General features: G+C 34.7%; 1 long non-coding RNA gene across 2 annotated transcripts in view; it reads right to left on the reverse strand.

Moving 5' to 3' along the window:
- Nucleotides 1–22,048, reverse strand: part of LOC140696368 (uncharacterized) — a 157,384-nt gene extending 135,336 nt beyond the window's left edge. For both annotated transcript variants that reach the window (XR_012072595.1, XR_012072594.1), the window contains exons 1-2: nucleotides 21,790–22,048; nucleotides 21,554–21,636 (exon numbers count right to left, since the gene is read on the reverse strand). This is a non-coding gene — a long non-coding RNA (uncharacterized lncRNA). The remainder of the gene's footprint in view (nucleotides 1–21,553; nucleotides 21,637–21,789) is intronic.
- Nucleotides 22,049–23,461: the final 1,413 nt, after the last annotated feature.

The raw sequence follows: 23,461 nt of genomic DNA on the forward strand, positions 1-23,461 counted from the left end.
TACAGGACTTCTCTTCCTCTTTCCCAATTCTGACCTCAATCCTCAAATCTTGTGGCCCATTTATCTCTTTACCACTATGGCAAATGTTCTCTACAGACCACCAGAAATGCTTGGGCCTTATAGCCCAGGCTCCAAGCATCAAATTCTGTAATCAGTCCCGTGGTTTGGGGAATTCTCTTGCCACTGTCACTGACTCAGCCACCCTCAATGGTTGAAACAGTCAATCATAGTAGGGAATACTGCCCCATGTTTTGCTTCCCTCCTTATTGTTCCTTTATCCTGCTCTTTTTAGCTGCTATCTTGGAGGCACATCTACAATTCAAGTTCAGGGGAAAATAATACATTTTACTTTGTATATAACTTTATTAAAATAATTTTCCTATGAACTTAGAGGCATGAAAAGTTTTTTATACTATAATCATACTAGAACAAAAGTCTTAATCTAGAATTATTTGGTAAATAGGTGCATTTTCCAGAAGAGAAAGCCTATAATTTTTATTAAATTCTCAAGAGTATCAGTCTTTTTTTTAAACATTAAGAAGCAATAAATGTTTCAAAAAGTCAGTTTTCACATGAGAGAAAGAAAAGACTTATGAAATGATGTTTGCACATGGAAGGCAATATATATGTGCCCAAGGTATAGGTAATATTTAAAAAGAAATCATCATTCAACACTAACTTACATTTTAGTCAATGATCTGTGTCAATAAAAATATCTAAAAATTCCAACTAGAGAAACAAATACAAATTCCCATTCTTGATTGTATATTTCTTTATGAAAGTTTAACTAAAGGAGAAGAATTCTGGACATACATGATCTACATGGAAGCTACAACTAATGACTTTAATCATATCATAACCTTATTATTTTTTAAAAACTCCTGCATGCATGCACAAGGATGTAAGCATATCCTTTAGTTGTAGAAATTATAAATATTAAAAGCACCAAAGTAGTCATTTCAGAACACTGAGCCTTGGGGACCTATTTTCCATTCCTACTTTTGTCTTAGGCCGAATCCATGAATCTTAGATGAAGATGTCTTTGTCCTTCTATCTCCATTTTTTTTCCCTTATAAAGTCACAATTCAACCTCTTGTAAATTATTTACTTTTAAATCTATTCAGAGCAAATTTTTAATCTCAAGCCAGTTTCTAATTACTACTGAAGATATTCTATTCACCACCCCACAAGTACCCCATCAGGAGATGTAAATTACTTTCAATATTATCTTAACGACTGCTAAGTGAAGTCAAAGAATAAATCAGCAAGCCACAAAATATATGTCCTATAGACAGATATAAAATAATTTTAAATTATGTTTTTGTTGTAGTAACAATCCCATTAATGTTCTCTGCTAGAATAAGACAGTGTTTGGCAAAGGTGGTGGTGCATGAACCCCAGGGTGTTGTTCAAGATTGTCAATTAAGTTTGGAAGGAAAACAATCAGCCTGGAATTTATATTTACATTTGCTTTTTTTATCATGCTCTTTGTTTCCTATATTTTGTGTATATAGTACAATATCATGTAAATTATACTGTTTTGTAATATACCAGATACTAGTTTGTACTAATCTGTATAACTACTAGCTTGTAATAGACTATGTTAATATTACTACTACATTACCACTAAATTATTAATATACATTATATTTTAAATGTAATATGAAATGTATAGTTTAATTCTATATGCATATAATCTATTAAATAAATATGCATAGTTTGTAAATGCATGTTCAAAAGATCTACTACTGACTAAAATCAGTAATGACTGAAATCAGTTTGGAGACCAGTGGTGCTGTAATGTGATGCTTAAGGATTCATTCAACATACAAGTAAAAATCTAAATGTAGAGAAGGCAAGGATAAGATTGGGTAAGGATAATGGTTGTTGCGATCACTGTTGACAACTGTGAAGTGGAATTTTAACACAGCATATTGTAGGGTGGTTAACAGAGGATTATGCTGGTCAGCATGTGGGGGGAGGATGTTTCTTTAAAAAGAGCATGGAACACTTACTTGAACGTGTCCAGGTGAGAAGCGAAACAGTGGAGCAGGGAGAGGGGGATGCACATCCCCTAGCACCACATTTGTCTGCCTCTCTGGGAAGTCTGTGATGAAGAACCACAAGTTCTCAGTGAACAAGGTAAACTGGACTGGGATTGGCACTGGGAAAGCAAGCACAGAGACTATACATACTCAGTACAGTGCCTACAGGTCTGGAATGAGACGGCAACAAAAAGCCCACATTGGCACACCAGTGCAATCTCCACGACACTATGTGTCACATACTGATCTTGAAAATGCAGAATTGAAAAGGGCTGTACTTTGTACCCATTTCAGGTTTTTTCAGAAAATATATCAGGGGAATGATTAAAAAAACAAACAAAAACTATGTTGATTAAACTACAAATCTGATAAGTAAGTTATTCTTGAGTTGAAATAGAATGAAAATTCTAGGTTCTGCCTTAGAGGACTAGGAAGAGAGGCTAGGTCAGACAAGTTTTAGTTGTAGAAGGTAAACCAACCTGTGCACGTTTGAGAAACAACCTAACAGCTAAATACTTCTAGAGTCATCCTAGATCTTAATAGAACATAGCAGAGGAAGAAAGCAAAGGACTTGGCGTTCTGGGCAGACAGGCACTGCTTGAACCCTAGTACTACCTGACCCATGTTTGCATTATTGTGGTAATGTTCCCAAACTACCGCATTCCAAGAGGGGACAGGAATAATAATGCCCAAGAACTATCTGAAATATAAATATGGCTCAATTTTTAGAAAATATCAGATGTGGAAACTAAGAGTTCTTTAGCTTTCTTCAACTTCCTGGAATTCTTTAAACTCAGAATGTTTGTTGGTGAGTCAGTCCACACACTCCTCCTCACCTCCCCACCCCCACACTCCCGCGGATGCTTTGCAGCACTCTCTGATGCACAGTGACACCCCAGTAGATGTTTCCTGGTCACCTTTGTGTTTTTCCTCTCTCCTTCAGCTGTCATTCCTTCTCAGTTTATCATCATCATTGATAAAGCCTAGAGGTAGCTTGTCTGCCATAAATACTTATCTGATAAAGAAGGGAAAAAGCCTTTTGGAACATGACTAGGTGGCCTGTCTTGTCCTTTATTTGCCTGGGGAAATGTGAAAATTTGTAATCCCTATTGCTAGAGATTTCTGGTCATTTTGAAGCACCATTAAAATGATTATCAAAGCTTTAAATTCAGCAATGAAACACATGATTCTCTTAATGACAAGGTCAACTTAATTGGGTGTCTGTCCTAAGTGAAATATTGCTCATAACTTGCATCCCCCAATGCAGTTTAACATAAAAAAATAAGTTGGAGTTTTTAAAAAGGCAGTGTATAGAAAATGAAACTGAACAATACAACTCCAGATCTGAGTTTTCTAGCAGAGATTACAAGAAAACATAACTAATCAACAATCTTTATCAATTAAACATATTTTAATTAATCCTGTGCTAGTAGGCAAATCTGATTCATAACATTTCCAGCCCCTTCTTTCAAGAAAGAGTTTAAAATATGTTAACTTGACTTCTCATTTATTTTCATTATTAGTAAGGTGTTTGACCTTGTACTTCATTTACCTGTTCCCTATGTCCTTGCCTAGAAAGAATTAGATAATTTCTCAAGTCTTGTGATTATATTTACTGATAAAAATGTTAATATATCACCAAACTCTCAATCCAATCAATGCCAACTTACAGGTTTGCAATACATTTGTACCTAGTCCTAATTATTTTCCAGCATTCACTGGGCTAGGAATTTTTTAAACTGCCTAATGGAAAACCACATTTCCACCTACTCTTTTTCTAAATATTGTAAATACATGGCACAGCAGAAGCCCTCCCTCCGTGACCTCAGGGAAACTGAATTAAACAGCACTTGACACCAGGCATTCAACGTGTATAATCATCATGGTCGGCCCTGTGCCAACCCTAGTTATGCACAACCCTCAGTATGCAGTATTAAGGAACAAGAAGGATGGCAAGCATCCCACTGAAGAATTAATTAGTGGACCTCCTGGACTCATCAGAATGGTAAATAATTATCCTGTGACAAAGTTAGATTTGAGAAGAAATTGCAGTTTGAATTGTCAGTGGTCCCTTGGTTGTATAAAAGCTACCAGTGGCTACATTTTTATATAGGACTTGCAAGATGCCCCAGTGGGATGACGAGCCAACAATGTCACACTCTCCTGCCTGGAGGCAACCTCAGCCGCCCTGCATTCCCCACCTCACCCCCAAATTCTGGGGCCAGCCTTTTCTTCAATCTAAATCCTGGGCTTATGTGCCTAAGTGCTGGAGGGATTCAAGATACTGACCTGCCTTTTCAGCCTGATTTTAATCCTGTTTGCAACTTTCAATGCAAGGACAGCTTCTTATCATCATTCCCCATCCCTGATGAGGGAAGAGATTTCATAGCTGTTGACTGTCCTATTCCCTTAGCACTATTAACTTTGGTCAGGTGATAACGCTTGAGCATTAGATAACCAGTAATTGGTTAATCTACCTAAGTTAGAGGTGTGTGGGAAGGACTACCTGGAGATGTTTCCTCCTCCATTGGAACCAGAAATGCAATTCAAAACCTTCCCAGATAGTAGGCATCCTTAAGTTAGGCAAACCACTTGGGCCACTTGAAGTAATTTGAGGGGGAAGCAAAGGCAAGTATAGTTATGATAGACTTTGATTTGAGGAAAAAACATTAAAAATCGAGTCAAGTGCTTTCTTAGCTCAGTCACGCAGGAGCATCACAGAGTTTAGACACGGAGCAGATGTGGCTCTGGGTGGTCCCATGCTTAGGATCACTTTCTCACCCTCATATCAAAACACCACAGCTGCTCATGAGGAGAAGAGTACAGTACACTTTCCCATACAAATGAAGTGTGGCATCCAGGTAAATATATTTTACAGCATGTGGATGGTCTCGTCAAACTTTGACAGGACAATGCGTGTGGAAGACTTGGAAAAGCCATGAGTTATTTTTACCTCAGCAATGTGTGCCACATAATCCTTTTGTCCCCTCAAGTAGCTAGGCATGGAAGTATCCCTCTCATTGACAGAGTGCCCTAAGTAGTTCATGCACTTCACGCATCACTAATCTGAGACCAAGGCAGATCACAAGTCAAGTTTCCTTTACTAACATCCTCCCTAAAACATCCCTTATTCACTGACAGTTAGTGCCCTGACTGTTCAATTTTCTCTTAGGAGTAAGGAATTCAGGAAACAGTATCACTCAAGTAGATGATAATCACCTGGGGGGGGGGGCAAACATAATCCCTGAGAGGGGAACTGTAACTGTGTCTTCTCCTCCCCAACTTTTAGATTACTAAGAATTCTTTGCCACTACACAGGAACCACATACAGCCATACAACTGTAATACACAGCAACAGAAAAACCTGTCTCAACCTTCCACCCTTGGGAACAGGTAAATCAGTTGCTTGGTAGAGGCGGTCTTTAACAAAAGGTCAAACAAAATTGTTCTGGAGACTTTGGGAGACTTTAAGTAGCTGCTTAAAACAGGGAGCCACTTACAGAAGTAGGTCCTTTATGCAGGCATTGCCTTGCTGCCTCCATGTAAGTTAGGTAACCCCCAAACCTCCTCATTTGCCTTCTCTCTGTTTCCCTCACCTAGAACCCAAACCCCATTCACACACAAAGGCATGAAAGAAATTGAGATATGCAAGAAGCTATCAATCTAGTGAAAATTTTCATTTAAAAACATAGAATAATAATTCTTGAAAGGGAAAAAAAAAGACTGCTTCACAGAGTCAGCATTCATTCTTATGCACTGCTATTGGGATAAGACAAAAAGCTGGTAGGGTGGAACAAGAACCTTTTAAATATTTTGAAATTGAAATCTGAAGTTAAGTTTCAAGCATGGTCCTGAAGTTAAAAACTGAATTGTTTTTATAGAGCTAACTTGTTTCCTGAAAGCTTCATGAAAAAATTTGGGATGCATTTATCCCAAAAACACTGCCAGACAGGTAGATCTTTTTTCAAACATAATTTGCTCTGGTGGCTTACATTTTAAATGGCAAGATGCAGTAAAACTATGAGGTATTTGATCTTTATGAAAATCAAGTCTTAAGGCAGGAAAGTGTAAAACAAGGTTAGCAGATTAAAAAAAAAAGTGAGCAGAGCGTTTGACAAAGGGAAAAAAAGTCATCACGGAAAGGTTTTTGTTGAAGGAACAGTTGGATGATCAAGAGATGGTATACAAAGAACGCCTTCTTTCGCTAAAAGGTTGAATAAGGATATTTACAGGCTTTTCAACTCCCAAATCTCAAGATGTCCATGACTGTCATGGGAAAGGAATGAACTCAGTTTGGTACAAGCCAAGAAGTGCTTTAGAATAAAAAAAGCCGAAGAAGAATGGAACAATGGCATACATGCCAAAAAAAAAAAAAAAAAAAAAAAAAAAAGTAAGACATCTTGGATATGAAGCACCAAGTCTATTTTTAGAGGACTCTCTCTTTTTACCTTCTTGCTTTCGGACCCAAACACATCAAGAGAACCACTCACTATGACTGCCATCTCACAAGCTCCAATTTTGGCTTCTTAATAAACAGGTCAATGATATACTGGTGATTATATGGTAATACACAGATGTTGGTTACATGGAGGGACTCTCCTCAGTTATGGACAGAAATAACAAACACTCTGCTTACAACCCTGCTTAAACATATACCAAATGGATTGTCCCTATTGATTAAAAAAGTGCTTTTCATTTTCACCCTCATTAACATTTCTTACCCAAGGGTGTGGTGAAGAGTGTTTTTTGGAAATGATAACAAGTGCTTTGAACTCTAATGATTCTTATAAAATTAAAGTCTTTTGTCAACCATTTTAAAGATATTTTTGCTTTCTCAATGGAAATGCAGAGTACAAAAGCACCATCTTGTGGCTAAAAGGAAAAACTACTTCAACACAAACCACTCGGAGCTACAAATAACTTTTTTTCAAACATACTTCTTATGAAGTATCTGTCAAGTTTAATTTTAAGCACTTAGTAACTTTTCTCTAAAACAGATGGTTAACTGAATACAATTTATAACTGAATGTATCTTTAATACATTTGTATACAGATATGATTCAAGATTACAAATCCCAACATATAGTAACCATATGAGACTGAAATTCCTTAGTCAAATTTGAATAAAAATAGAATTTAGTTTTAATGAACAGAGAATGTAGGCTTTGTCTTCTATTAATGAAAGTCTTACTATCGATCACTTTAAATTAGAAGTATAGTCAGCTGTTTGTCCAGTAGGAAGTAGCAACTGTCCTCACAGAATTAACACAAGTAAAATTAACTTTTTAAAATGTCAGTCTTTGTATATGGCAAATTTCACTCACAGGGAGAAGACGAGTGATGAGATAAGAATGATTCAAACATCAATAGATATGCTGACAGAATTTGACAGAATATGAGGTACAAAACCAGAGGATATTTTTCTCCTTTAACAGTACTAAATACCATGTCTTCTTATACACTGCAGCTTCATTACTATTTTATCATTGTTCCCACTTTAGAATTGGAATAATCAAAGTACAGAGAGGTTAAGTAAACTGCCCAAGTTCATGGCAGCAGGAAAAAGCAGGAGCAAAATCTGAATGAAGATAAGTTTCCCCTTCTTATTTTTTAGTGATTTCCAAACCCCCATCCTCAAGTATAGCTGGGCTGGCTGCACCAGAATCACCAGGGATGTTTCCAATCTCCGGATATTCTGATTTAGCAGACTGGCTCTGAAGTCCGAGAATAAAAAATTCCCCGTGATTCTAGTGACAGAAACCAGCCTCTTTTAACCTAAAAATGACAGAAAGATAATTAAGCAAAGAAGGACAAAACTGATCAGTGAATTCTCTTCATTTTAGCTATAAGTCTTAGACTATCTCAGTTCATAACATCTACTATAAAACATACCTACTCTAAAAACTTTTCCAGGTAACTTCAATTCCTCTTGCCAGTTTCTCTAGACTACACAGACATACTTAAAGGTAACATCAACAACTGCCATCAATGTAGAAGACATCTAGGTATTTTATCATGTTTAAATAATGATAAAATATACAATAATCTTTCTTGTAAGTCCCTTAAAGCCAACTGATTTTCACAGAATACTTCCATTGATTTTGTCCATCTTTTATCTATAGCCAACCTATGGTTGCAACAGAGAAATAAGTGTAGTTACATGAATGTAAGCTGATAATTTTATTTAGGTTAATGAGTAAGATAAAAGTGAAAAAAGGACATATATGTTGGACTTCATTCATTTCATCAATGAGTGAGTGACTATTTTGCAGCAATGGATAATTATTTCCAAATGTTTCAAATATAGGAGTCTATATCCTCAGTTTTTTGTGCCATTCACAATGTAACACTTACAAATACAACACACTTTAAGATTTAATCCATCATATTAACATTTGCCATCACTTTCCTAAATCTAGAAATCAACAAAATGATACATTAACTCCTAATTTATATGGTCAGCAATCTGTGTGCAATATATACCACTATATATTATTTCCACCCTATAAATATTGTTGACATAAATAACTTCAAAAGCATATGTAATATTAAGATGTAGCAAAATAATTAGGGTATACTGAGTTTTGAGTATATGTTACCTTTGGTTTTAACATAATTTATTTAACTGAAAGTTTATATAATTTAATGTTTAATAATGAGAATGTTTACTAATCAGAGTTCCAAATTCCTGAAAATTTAGCAATTGACTCTTGCAAGCCAATGTGAGTAGGCTCCAGCACATCTCTAGTTATTCACATTTTATAGATAAGGAAACTGAGTAATCCAAATGGCTGATTTAACCTACATCTTAAAAGAAAATAAAATGCAGGTCACGATTCAAACTCAGATCTCTTCAATTCCAGTTGGTACTCTTGCCCAGTCTCCGTAAAACTTATCTGTACAATATTAATCAGCTCTCTCATATATCATTTTAAAATATTTTTGAAACATTTTTATGTGTGAAGTTTTATTCTTATAACTTGAATTTTGTGTCCTTTTTTCTAAAATTTACCATAAAATCTGATATATATATATATATTTTAGCATAAGTAAATTCTCAATATTTTGTTGACAAAACAAAATTAAATTCACTTAAAACTAGGAAATGAAATTAACTTAAAACACAGAAACCTGCACACAAGTTGTCGAATTTCAAGCTAGCCGTTAGAAACTAACTTATAATTGGCTTGCAGTCTAATAGAGTACTGTTTTCTTTTGATTTGAATTCTAATTCTAGAATTCTCTTTTTGAATTATATAGTAACTATTTTTCTTAAAGAACAGGAAGCTTAAGGAATCTAGAACATAAGTCACTTATCAAAAAAATACGTCCTGCCATCACAAAATTCATCCCAGCAACAAGAGAAATAATAAATAGTAAGAAAAACAATTTTTTAAAGTGATGTAAAAGAGAGTTCAATTTTTTTCCCAACTGAAGATAATTTAATTTAATTCAAATTTTTCTAAAGTCCCTAGTAATTTAAAATCTAACAAAATTTTCAGTAAAGGAACACTTAAGCCTCATTCATATAACTTTGCTTCTTCCTTTCTCACTTAAATGAAATGGAAAATATAAACTTTCTGAAAGTAGTGGTAAATGTAAAGTTTTGTCTGTACTTTTAACTGGTTGTGGGAAATTGTCTCAGTAAATATACTGCAAATTTGAATTAAAAATTAATGATAGATATCTTCATAGCTACTTTGAAGGAAACTAACCCAAACTTATTCTTATCATTGTTTGATCACAAAAGGAACTAAATAATTGCACATCATTATAGCCATATGAATTATCTGGACTGTAATTTGATTATTTCTTCCCCTTAAGATTAGAAATAATAAACAATGGCTAAATATTGAAGTGAAGAATGACCCTAAATATTAGAAGATTAGGTTGTATGTAATATTATGTGAGGAACACTAAAAGGTTTCCCATCCACCGTTTAAAAATATCCTTAGTCATCACCAGTCTACCACAGCTGCCTAAATTCCCATGTTACTCTTTCAGGTATTTCAAAAAGACAACACATTCAAACCAAGTTGTTATCATTCATTAATATCTCAACAGAAATTACACACGGTCACATTAGCTAGTCACTTCCAAGAAACTTCTCAGGAAAATCAAGTTGTGAAGTAATTGGAGTAAAGAAAATGAGTCTATAGACATATGGAAAATTGCCATTATCTATGAAAGGCCAAAGTGAGGGGAGATGGTAGCCTGAAAGCATGATAAAGGGTCCAAATAGAAAAAGGGGCAACACTGAAATGGTGCTAAACTGCTAAGATACATTAAGTTTTGTAGAAATTTGTTTCCTTAGGAAGAAACAGAAAATAAAAAGAAATAAAATGTTAGGTCTTTCATAGTTTGAGTTTTATTCAACTTAAGTAAAATGCCGTTAATTTACAACTCAATTACCTAAAATTTTATTACGCTAGAGATATTTTTCTTAGTTTTTGTTTTGTTAAACAAATCAAAGCAATTAAGACTATAGAGATAGGTAAAACATTCTATCTGTTTTTTAAAGTACTGGAATGGGAGTCAGCGATTAATTTTTAGTTTCAGCTTAGTCATTAACTGCACTTGATCTCAAGAGATAAGATCCTTAGCCTGAGTTTGTCCCTTTACCAATAAAATGAAGATTTTAGACTAAATGAACTCTAAGATACACGTTCATTCTTCTTTCCTACTCTTCTGGATTATTATAAGCAAATCTCAGACATAATTTCATTTCATTCATAAATACTTTCAACACATGCCTATAAAAAAGAAATTTTTTTTACACCTAATCAGAGTCTGACTGTCACAAAAAAAGTTCTGAACATTGTCAGATATCCAGTTAATGTCTAAATTTCCCTAGTGTTTCATAATTTATTTATAGTTGATTTTCAAATTGAAATTCAATCAAGGACTGCAGATTGCAAAAGCTATTAAGTCTTTATTTAATCCATGTATTTTCCCCTCTTTCTTTTCTTTGTTTTCCCCCCTAATGCTTTGCTGAAGAATCAGAGGGTTTTTTTTTTTTTCAGTAGAATTTTCCATATTCTGCTTTTGCTAATGGCATCCCCTTGGTGTCACCTAGCAAGTCTCTCTATCTCCTCTTATATAAGCTGGTAGCAAGATCTTGAGGCTTGATAAGAATAATGTTCAACATTTTGGCAAGACTACGTCACAGATGGTGATGTCTACTTCCTATTGCACATACTCTTTTGGATGTAGAGGTTGAGCCCGATTCATCTATTTAAACATTCCCATCAGCTTCCACCTGTTTTAGCAAACTTTGATAATCATTCCCTAGATATTTTATTGGCAATAGCAAAATTATGATATTCTGATTTTATTATTTTCCCATACTTATTAGTTGGAACCCTTCCTTAAAGTAAAATCTCCTAAATTTTGGTTTCTGGTCCAGCATGCAAGGAGCTTAGAAGTCACCACTGCATCCTAACAACAAGTAAAAAGATAAACAGACTGGAAAAATCAACAACTCTTCTTAGATCTATTAGAGAAGTGAGGTCACAGCCTCACTTCTGTCCCTAAATATACGAAGAACTCTTAAAACTCAACAATAAGAAAATGAACAACCCAGTTAAAAATGGGCAAGAGACCTGAACAGATACTTCACCAAAGATATCACATGAGTGATATGAAAATATACTCAAGATAATATACATTACTGAAACACAAATTAAAATGACAGTGAGATACTATAAGACACCTGTTAGATGTCCAAAGTCCAACAAAACAGTGACAACACCAAATGCTGGAGAGGATATGGAGAAACAAGAGCTCTCTATTGTTGCTGGGAATGCAAAATGATACAGCCACTTCGAAGACATTTCGGTGATTTCTTACAAAACTAAATATATTCTTACCATAAGATCCATCCATCTTACTTCTTGATATTTACCCAAAGCAGTAAAAAAAAAAAAACTTGTGTCCACACAGAAACTTGCATGTAAGTGTTTATAGTGGCTTTATTCACAATTGCCAAAACTTGGAAGAAGCCAAGACGTCCTTCAATAGGTGAATGGATACATAAACTAGGGTACAACCAGACAATGGATTACTATTCAATGCTATAAGGAGATAAACTCTTAAGCCGTGAGAAGACATGGAGGAAACTTAAATGCATATTACTAAATGAAAGCCAGTCTGAAAAGACTACATTCTGTATGATTCCAACTATATGACATTCTGGAAAATGAAAACTATGGAGACAGTAAAAAAAGATCAGTGGTTGCCAGGGGCTAAAGCGGAAACAGAGGTAAACAGGCAAAGAACAGAGGATTTTTTAGGGCAGCAAAATTATTCTGTATAATACTACAATGTTGGTTATATGTCATTATACATTTGTCAAAATCCTTAGACAATACCATACCAAGAGTGAACTCACATGTAAACTGTGAACTTTGGGTGATGACATGTCAATGTAGGTTCATCAACTGAAATAAGCGTACCCTGTGGTGCAGGATGCTGATAGTGGAGGAGCTTTGGGGAAGAGGTCTGGGTGGAACGTAATGGGAACTCTCTGTACTTTCTGCTCAGTTTTGCTGTGAACCTGAAACTGCTCTAAAAAATAGTTTTATTTTAAAAAAATAGACACAAAAAGACACACATACAAAAAAAAGGAAAAACCACCCTTCATCAGCTATTCAGTTATCCTGAGATAGAATTCACACAAAAAGTAAAGATAAACATGTTCTTTCCTGTTATTTACTACTTAGAATAATGAGATGTTTTCTTGCATTTTCCAAAGGCTCGCTGATTTTTAAATATATTAAATAACTTGAAATATAGGAACAAGAACATATAATAGATATAGCCTATCTCTCCACTTTGCAAGCAGGCACATAAAACTTTTTTAAACTCGTAATTATCTTTCATTGTTATATCTTAAGAACAATTATTATACACATACAAAGCAGTTAGTAGAAGGATGCAGTGGACAGAACATGTTGAGGTGAAAAACCTATATTCAAAATGTTTAATGCTACTACCTAGTCAGGTAACCTTAACCTCTCTTTACTTTCTCCATATGCAAATGGCCATTATAATCCCTACTTTATTATGAAGAATAGACAATGTATCTAAAATGTTGGTGCTTGACAAAAAGTTATTAATAAGGAATTTCATTTATGATAAAAAATCATAGGACAATCTACTTTATTTTCCATACCTGTTGAAATACAACTTTTGAAGCAACCTAAAGAGGAAAGCATGTATCTAATGTTTACAGAGAGTCAAGATGTTTAAATAACTTTTTCTCATAACCCTGGTCAAGTTAGATAACTCTTAATTGGTAGGGAATATTCTATTATTAAATAGACCAAGTTTACATACCTATGCTTCAAAGATAAGAAAATTATCAGAGACCATAGACAGGGTGTTTTTAACCTTGACACTATTGGTATTTCGAGCTAGACAGTTCTTTGCAGAGGGGGGGTCTCCCCAGTGCATTGCAGGATGTTTAACAGCAGCCCTGTTCTCTACCCACTAGATGCCAGTAGCAAACCTCCCTACAAGTTTGTGACAACAAGAAAGTCCTCTAGACATTGCCAAATGTTCTGAGATGAGGGAAGGAGAACTAAATCACTTCCAGCTGTAGAGAAACAGCGACCTTCAAAAATGCAAAAGATAAAATCAATTTTGACCTTTTTCTAGAATAACTGCCCTCATCCTTTAAACTTCTCCTGACAAGATTTTTTGACCAGCACTCTGTGGTCTCTCTCTGAAACTGACCCTAGTTTTGAGTCATATGGAAAGCCAACTGATAAAAGCATAAGCATTAAGTTCCTTTTAGCCTTTATGTTCACATTTAGCTTCCCCGTTGTTCTACTATTAGCAATTTGTTCTAGTGGTAGTGATACTAACTATGCAGAGAAAATATGTTCAACCTGATTTTCTCTCCAAACACTGAATATAATCACTAAAAATAAGATTACAATGCAAAATCTTTAACATAATTACTTTTAATAGCAAATCATAAAATTTCCATGCTATATTTTAACATGTTTTCAACGGATAGTTTGAATAAACTGAAAAAAACTCATCAGTTTATGTAAGACATCAACAAACATGCAGTCTTCAAACACAGACCTTCTAGGAGCCCTAAAAGTGTATACCCCCTTCTTGTGGTCTAGCCTTTCCTCAAGATCCCATGAAGGACTCTATCTACTGCTATCTCATGTACCAAGAATGACAAGCTTAGTCTGAATAAAAACTTGTTTTGATTAAACTTACAGCAAGCTGTTCACCAGAATTTCTAACAAATAAGCCCTTCTGTTCACTTGTTAGAGCTGTAATCAACAAGAAGCCAAAATAAAAATGCTGTTAGGTTCTCTAATCACGGAGAAAAGATTGAGTCACCAAGCCTGTAAAGAGATCAGCGATGGCTTAAGATGGGGCACATGACAAAACACAAAATTATTTCTTTGCTAAAAGTCAGTTTTGAATATCATGGTGTGTGGTTTTACATTTTAATGCCCATGTCAAAGATAAACTTATAAGTGTTCAAGGCCTTGTCATAAGAAGAGAATGACTTCCAGTAAGAAAAATACACACACACACACACACATTTAAAGTAGGATTACCATAATTCAATTTTTGAAACGTATTAACTATTATTAGTATTTACTCAATAAAAATTGGTCCTCATTGGCCAATGATAAGGCATCAAAGCAATATAAATCCAACCATTTCATAGATCTGAGAAAATTAGGGAGAGGAAAGAAAAGACATGGGAAGAAACAGATTTAAAATTCACCTTGACTAATTTTTCCAGTGGCATATCCCTCTAAAAATGACTATAAGTAAAAAGGAAGAAAAAGTTTAATACTAAGTTCTAGGATAAATTTTCTTTCTAATCTTTGTGGGGAAAGTTTAAAAAACTTGTAAGCATTTCCTATTGAAAGATAAGGCTTTACAAGCAAGAAAATCCTTGAAGAGAATCATCCTATTTTAGATGTCATTGTTAGTATTACTGCTAATAAAAATAATTACAGATCCACTAATTTGAGCACCTACCATATGCTTTACATATTCAATCTTCACTAGAAACTTATTAAGGTGGGACTATTATCTCTGTTTATAGATAAGAAAAATGAGTACCATATTAAGCATGGAATTTTTCAAAGTCACAGCCAGTACTATAAATTTATTTTCTTTTCATAATATATGTTTTTGTGTGTGTGTGTCCTTCTGAGAAACTTCTGCCAAATGTGGTAAAAAAAATATTTCTGCCATGTTTCTTATGGAAACTGTTTTAGTTTTAGATCTTATACTTGGGACTATAATCCATTTTGAGTCTGATACAGGTGCTGAATTTCATTATTTTGCATCCAGATCCAAAACTTTCAATCTCACATGCTGAAAGGCTATTCATTACCCATTAAATAACCTTGGCACCTTTATCAAAAACCAATTGACCATATATGTGTGGGTCTATTTCTAGACTCAATTCTGTTTCATTGTTCAATGTGTCTATCCTCAAATCAATACTACACCGTTTTGTTTAGTGTAACTTCATAGTAAATTCTGAAAGCAGATAGTGTGAGTCCTCTAAATTTTTGGACATTTTAAACGATTATGGGTAATACTGGTCCCTTGGATTTCCATGTATATGTTGGAATCAGCTTCTTTTTAAAAAGCAGCTGGAATTTTGATGAAAATTATGGGAATTAACATTTTATCAATATTGAGTCTTCAGATCCATAAACACAGTACTGCTCTCCAGTTACTTATATTTTCCTTGATGTCAGTAATATTTAGTGGTTTTCAGTAAAATGGCCATATATATATATATATATACACACACACACATATATATACATACACACACACACTTTATTTTTATTCCTAAGTATCTGACCCTGTTGTTCAAAGGTCAACTGTATGTGTGTGTGTGTGTGTGTGTATTAACCCTTATCAAATATATATATATCACACATTTTCTTTATCCATTCATATGTCAATGAACATTTCGACTGTTCTCGTATCTTGGCCATTGTTAATAATGCTGCAATAAATATGGTTATGCTGATATCTCTTCAAGATAGTGATGTCACCTTCTTTAGCTATATACCCAGAAATGTGATTGCTGGTTCTATGGTAGTTCTTTTTTTAACTTTTTGAGGAAATGTTATACTGTTTTCCACACTAGCTGTACCAATTTACATTTCTTTTAGCAGTGCAGAAGGGTTCTCTACATCCTTGCCAACATTTATTATTTCTTGGCTTTTTGATAATAACCATTTTAATAGATGTGAGAGATCTCATTTATCTCACTGAGGCTTTGATTTGCATTTTCCGATGACTGGTGATGCTGAGCACCTTTTCATCTACTAGTTGGCCACCTGGACATCTCCTTAGAAAATGTCTGCTCAGGGCCTCTACTCATTCTTTGACTTGAATGGGTTTTATTGTTACTAAGTTGCATGAATTCTTTATATATTTTCAATATTAACTCCTTATCAAATAGTTTACCCCACCAGGTTGCCTTTTTATTTTATTGTTTCTTTTGCTGCACAGAAGCTTTTTAGTTTGATATAGTCCCATTTGATTTTTTTTTTTTGCTTGTTTTTTGGTGTTACGTCCAAAAAAATCATTGTCATTTTTAATTTCCTAATGTAAGTATTGAATGCAATACATCTCCAACTTGGCAGCTCTTTGGCTGCACCCTGCCAAATTTAATATACCATATTTTCATTTTTATTCATTTCAAAGTATTTTCTATTGCTCTGTGATTTATTTTTTGATCTATGGAATATTCAGAAGTGTATTGTTTAATTTCCAAACATTGAGGAATTTTCCAAGTATTTTTCTGATATTTTTATCTGAACATCATAATTTGAATGATTTCAATTCTTTATCATTTGCAGCATTTTTTAATGACTCAGAATGTTCTGTCTTCATTAATATTTCGTATGCACTTAAAAGGATGTGTATTTTGTTATATTGTTGAAATAGTCTACAGATGTCAGTGTGGTAAAGATGGTTTATAGTATTGTCCAAGTCTTCTTACTGAAGTTTTTGTCTACATGAGCCATATATAAAGAGAAGAATGCTGAATTCTCCAACTATAATCATGAATTTTCCTCTTTATCATTTCAGTTCTATCAGTTTTCCCTTCATATATTTTGAAGTTCTATCATTTGAAAGAATTCATGTTTAGGACTGTTAAAGTTCCTGGACTAGACGACCCCTTTATCATTATGTAATGTCCCTTTATATTTCATGTGATGGTTCTTGTTCTGAAGTCTACTTTGTCTAATGCTAATGTACTTGATTCAATTTCATTTGATTAGTGTTTACATGGTACATCATTCTCCATTATTTAATTTTGAATCTATCTACATCTGTATGTTTAAATTGAGTTTCATGTAGACAAAATATGGTTGGATCCTGCTCTTGTTAATCTGACAACACCTAGCTTTTAAGCAACATGTTTACACCATTTATGTTTAATATAATTACCAATATTTATTTTCTAAATGTGCCATATATTTTTCATTTTCCCCTATTTTTCCTGTCTTTTTTATTTAAATGAGTATTTTCTGATTCAATTTTTTTCTCCACCATTGGCCTATTAGTTATAATTTTTTATTTTACTTCTTAGCATCTTCTCTAGGGTTTACAATATACATCTTTAACCTTCCAAAAATACATCACATCACTATGCTGTAAAAACCAAACAATATCATTTCCTTCTAATTTCTTGCTATTGTTTTCATATATCTTCCTCCTAATGATGTTATAAATCACACAATACAGTATTACTACTTTTGGTTCAGACATTTAATTATCTTTTTAAAGTGTTAAAAAAAAGAAAAACTGTTTTATATTCTCACTTATTTTATCATGTACAGCATTAGTCAATCGTGTAGATCCAAATATTCATTTTGTATCATAGTTCTTCTGACTGAAATGCTTCCTTTTACATTTCTTATAGTGAAAATTCACTACCAATAAATTTTCTCATCTTTCATTTGCTTAAGGAGTCCTCTATTTCACTTTCATTATTCAAAGCTATTTTAGCTTGGTATAAAATTATGAGTTAACAGCTTTTTTCCCTAGCACTTTAAAGATATTCATCCATTACTTTTGGCCTTGTTTAGTCTCTTACAAGAAACCTGCTGTCATTTTTATCTTTGGTCTCCTGTATGTAATGTTTTTCTTCTGGATGCTTTCAAGATTTTCTCTTCATATTTGGTTTTCAGAAGTTTGGGTATGACGTGCCAAACTGTTTTTTCTTTTAATGTGCCATGCTTGCAAATCTCTACCTTCCTTGATCTGTTGTTTGTGGTCTTTAATTAATTTTGGAAAACAACTGGCCATTACCTCTTTGAATATTTATTCTGTGCTATAGTCTCTATCTTCTCATGAAGCTGTAACAGTATATATATTAAATCATATTATCCCATAGCTACTGGATACCCTATTCTGTTATTCTTTTCTTCTCTCTTTTGTTTCAGTTTTAATGCTTTCTATTGATCTAATTTAAAGTTAACTAATTCTTTCCATTGCTATATTCAGACTGCTGATAAGTTCATCAATTGAAATTTTCTTCTGTTAGCATGTTTTTCATTTTCCAGCATTTTCATTGGATTCTTTTTTTATCTCCATATGCCTACTGAAAATTCCCATCTGTTTATGCATGTGTTTCTCTTTTCCACTACACCCTTTAACACATTTATCATTGTTATTTCAAAGTATTTCATCTAATGTTCCATAACCAGGGTCACATCTTGATTTCTGATTGTTTATTTCTTACTAATGGGTTATTGTTGTTGCTGCTGCTTTTTTGTTTATCATATGATATTTGATCAAATGCAGAAATTGTGTATAAAAGAAAAATTATGAGGTAAATTTAAAACAGGAAATGGGCACATTACTTTTTCTGTCACTCCATTAGCATGGCAGTTGGGTAAATCTACATAGTAGTTGAACTCAGTTGGATTTGGTTGTTGCTCTAATTATCTTCACTTTACCATAGACTTCAAATTCCTCCAATGGTCAACTGCTATTACTTTGTGCTTAGTATGAGACCTAGAGTGCTGTAGGATTTTTATCAGTGTTTCTGTTCCATTCTCACCTTTCAGTAGAGTTTGCACACCCATGCCACAAAGGGATCTCTCTCCAGAATTCTTCCTCTCCCCCAGAGATAGACTGCCTGCTTATTATTTAGTGCTTATTATTAAGTGCTAGGCTTATGTGGGTGCCTAGGTATTTTCAGTCTCTTGTTTTAGCTGTCTCAGCATTCCTTCTCCTCTCATCATGGCAGCCCAAATCTGCCTTGTATCAATGGAGAATATGATACATTCTTGTGAAAAATTGAGTTTTATGGCCCTATTCTGTAACAGAACTCTGCTTGTCATTAGCACAAGACTTTGGGCTCAAGTAAATCTCCTATTCCACTCTCCAGTGGCAGACAACTTTTTTCTTCTACTCCTACCCCAATGGCAATCAAACTTTGCCTGGTATCAGGGTGAGAGATGTTATGGAGGGTTACCTACCCATCCCCAGTGAGAGACAACTTTTTTGCATGTAAGAAATGGATTCAGAAAAGGGCCAGACATTGCACCTTTCCATCAGTAGCAGCCAGTCACCATCCACATGCCTGCACCAATAAAGAGTTTCTTTTAGGTCTCCTACTATGCCTCCAATCCTATTTATGAGCACCCAATTAGGGCATATGGACAAACACTGGTGAGTGCTTGCAGACTTTCCTTTGTGCTGGGCTTTCAGGGGTTCTAAACTGTTTTGCTGATCCATATTTGACTTAAGAATCTGTGAAAAATTTGAGTTTGTATTAGTCAGGGTTCTCCAGAGAAACAGAACCAACAGGATGTATGTATGTGTATGTGTATGTGTATGTGTGTCTGTGTGTGTGTGTGTGTGTGAGTGTAAAGAAATTTATTATAAGGAACTGGCTTATGTAATTATGAAAGCTGAGAAGTCTAGACCCAGGAGAGCTGATGGTGTACTTCTAGTTTGAGTCTGAAGGCCTGAGAAACTGGAGAGCTAATGATGAAATTCCAGTCCAAATCTGATGGCTGGAGAAGACCAACATTCAAGCTTTAAGTCAGGGAGAGAAAAAGAATACTTTCTTACCTAGCCTTTTATTCTGGTCAAGCCTTCACAGGATTGGATGAGGCCTTCCCACAACAGAAAAGGTGATCTGCTTTACTCAGTTTACCCATTCAAATGTTAACCTCATCCAGAAACATCCTCACCAACACATCCAATAACGTTAATACAATTTGATAATAATATACAATGTTTAATTGAATACCTGAGCATCCATGGTTCAATCAAGTTGAAACATAAAATCAACTATCACACACTTGTTTTCTTCCTATCTGATTTTATAGCTGCCTCCTCTTTTTATTGTGCTCTATCAAAGGCAAATTTTGTGTGGCTCTGATCTCCTTAGAGATTCTTTTCCCTCCTTGGAGGGAATTCAGTGACACTAGTTGTCTTAACTCTCTGATGAGTACAAATAAGTTATAATTTTGTAGATTATCCCATATTTTTGCTGTCAGAGTAGGAACAATCTATATACAAAGTAGAAGCAGCTTTCCCAAGTACTCATAACACTCAAAGTAAAAAGCTTTTGAATCAAGACATGTTCAGTGAACACCTGTCAGTTTTGGTTTTTACAATGACTGGAAAGATAGGTAATAATCTTTCTACTCTTAAGGCATTACAAATATAGTTTCTACTCTTAAGGCATTACAAATATAGTACATGGGAATGATGAGTGTGTAACAAATAACAGTAATAGTTCAGTGAAAATAATTTAATAAAATATTCTTTAAGCTAAGAACCTAGGTCACCAAGGTACTTCATAATGTTCAAAAATAGTTATGCTGACTCAAATTTTGCTTAGAGCCAGGCCTATGTTGTAAAAATTAAAAATAATGGCACCATTGGCCTGATTACTCAGTTTATGATACACTCTTATCTAGATTTTTCACATCGAGTATTTGTAATAGCATATCATTTATGAGGATAAAATTAAGCTACTTTGTATTTTAAATGATCATTCTAGGCTCCCTAAATTTCATTCCTAAATTCTAACAAGCTAGCATCATGCTTAACATCTTGTCTTTTATGAACCATATTAGACTTGAGATCTGAATTATGACGACTTTAAACAGGTAGTAAAGATACACCTTATTTTCTTCGCTGAGTAAAAGCATGGAAGTAGGATGGTAATTTGACAGAGACTGACTACATTTTATATTAAAGTTCTTCCACAGAAAACACATAAAAATGGACCCACACATCTCATAATAAATATCATTTCTATATTACTAAGAAGTTATCTTTTAATTACATGGTTTATATATCCAAAAACATAGTAACCTCCACTTCTCACTTTTTTGGTTTCAAATTATAAAAATAAGCTTTTAAAAATTCAGATGCATTCTCTATGACCTCACCTTGAAAAGTTCAAAAGTTCTTGGCACAGTGCCGATAAATATACTAGGAATAAATGATATTACGCTTACCTTCTTTCCCGAGTCCAAGAGTGATGGTGAAGTCAAGAAAGGTTACAAAGTTCAAACCACCAGCAGCAGCAGCCTTACTGTTCCTAAAGCAAACAATTTATAAACTAACATTATCAGAGAGAAGCCCACTATAGTCTAATACGGGAAAGGATAGCTGCGTTGTTAATGGATCACACGTGTTCATAATTGTCACTCAGATTCACATGGGTTAATACAACCATTCAAAATTCACTTACAATATGCTTGAACGACGAAGACTGTATTACCGGAACCTTCTGTACACTGATAGCCTGGCTCTCCACTTCGAATGCAAGTAAATACGTGTCTTAAAGAGGAAAATGTAGCTTAAAAAGAAAATTCAGGCCAGCGTCAGTCAGTCGGCAGGACGCCGACACGGCGCGAGCTGCTGGGCGCAGCTCTCCTGCTCTTCCACGCCCGAGGCTCCAGCTCTCGCCCGCCTCTGTGCCTGCAGACGCCGACTGCCGTTCCCCTACCCTCGACCTGAACCTCGACGCCGACCTCGACGCCAACGTGCCCACGCTGACGCCGATGCTGACGTGGGCTCTCCCGGCTCCGCCCTCGGCCCCGCCCTGTCCCGCAGCGAGACGCCCCTTTCCCCCACCCCGGGCTGCAGGTGGAGAGTTTGCACCAATGAAATGTCCGCTGCCTTTAATCCTTTTGGTTTAGGGGGAGGTGATTTGATTGATTGACTGATTTTTTTAATGCAGGGACTGGGGATTGAACCCAGGATCCTGTGCGTGCTAAGCACTCACTCTACCACTGAGCTGTCCCCTCCCCTCCATACCATCTTTGGCTTTGTTGTTTACTGTGGGTACTGGTGCCGAATTCACAACTATCAGAGTTAACCAAAATTTAGTACCTGAAAAATTAATTCCTTCCCTTTCATCACCAGTAATACAGCCAAGAATGACCTGAGCATGAAAATTATAATGTGGTGCCTTAGAATTTTCTGGAATCTCACTGAAGATGGAACTTTGTCATGAAATTTTTATTTCAAAAATCTGTTCAGCTCCTCTGAGAATCATTCTAGAATTATTTACTAAGAAGTAACAGCATCAAGAAAATGTGGGTGGTGGCCGACTCCCACTTGCTCTTCTCCCTGATTTCGCTGTTACAGGCAGTGGAGCAGCGTCAGTGCAGTTAGTATTCCTTAATAGAAAAACTTCTCACATATTCTAACAGTTCACCCACTCAGTACAAAACAAACTAAGGGCTGAGGGTCAGTGCCAACAGTTCTTTGCTGTTTGTCTTGTTACTTTTTAAATATGATATAATACAATTATCTCCTGAATTTCAGTTTCCTGAAGCCAGTATGACAAATGTATTTCAACTATTCTTCTGTAGATAGCTAATTAAGTAAACTAGTTCAGCAACTGATCACGTTTCACTAATTTCAACCATCTGCCTTAACATTTGTTCCTATGTGTACCAGCTTTCGTAGCATCTTTCCTCTAATAGCAATTAATGAAACTGTTAATAAGCTACATACATCATATAGTGCTGCTACAATTTACCAAAGGATAACATTATGAGCCAAATTATGTTTAACAATTGTAGAAAAATGACTTTGATTATCAAATGTTGTACCACATTGACTAGTTTTCTTCTTAACTCATGCTTCTTAATTAACCCTCTAATTAATTTAACATTTTATGTATAATTTGTAATTTTAAACTCTTAGTCTTATTTGCTGTCTATTTTTACATGTGACTGCTTATACGAGACACATATTAATGAAATACAACCTCTGTGCAGATTACTGAGCCTTGATTTTATTTTTATTCACATTCTGAAGTTCACTGTGCTTTTTCATAAGAACTATTTTCAATTAGTGGGATGCATAAAGAGGCAAACTATATTATTACCTAGTTTTTGTGCTTTATTCAA

This window comes from Vicugna pacos, chromosome 5 (genome assembly GCF_048564905.1).
Source record: "Vicugna pacos chromosome 5, VicPac4, whole genome shotgun sequence".
In the NCBI taxonomy this organism is placed as follows: Eukaryota; Metazoa; Chordata; class Mammalia; order Artiodactyla; family Camelidae; genus Vicugna; species Vicugna pacos.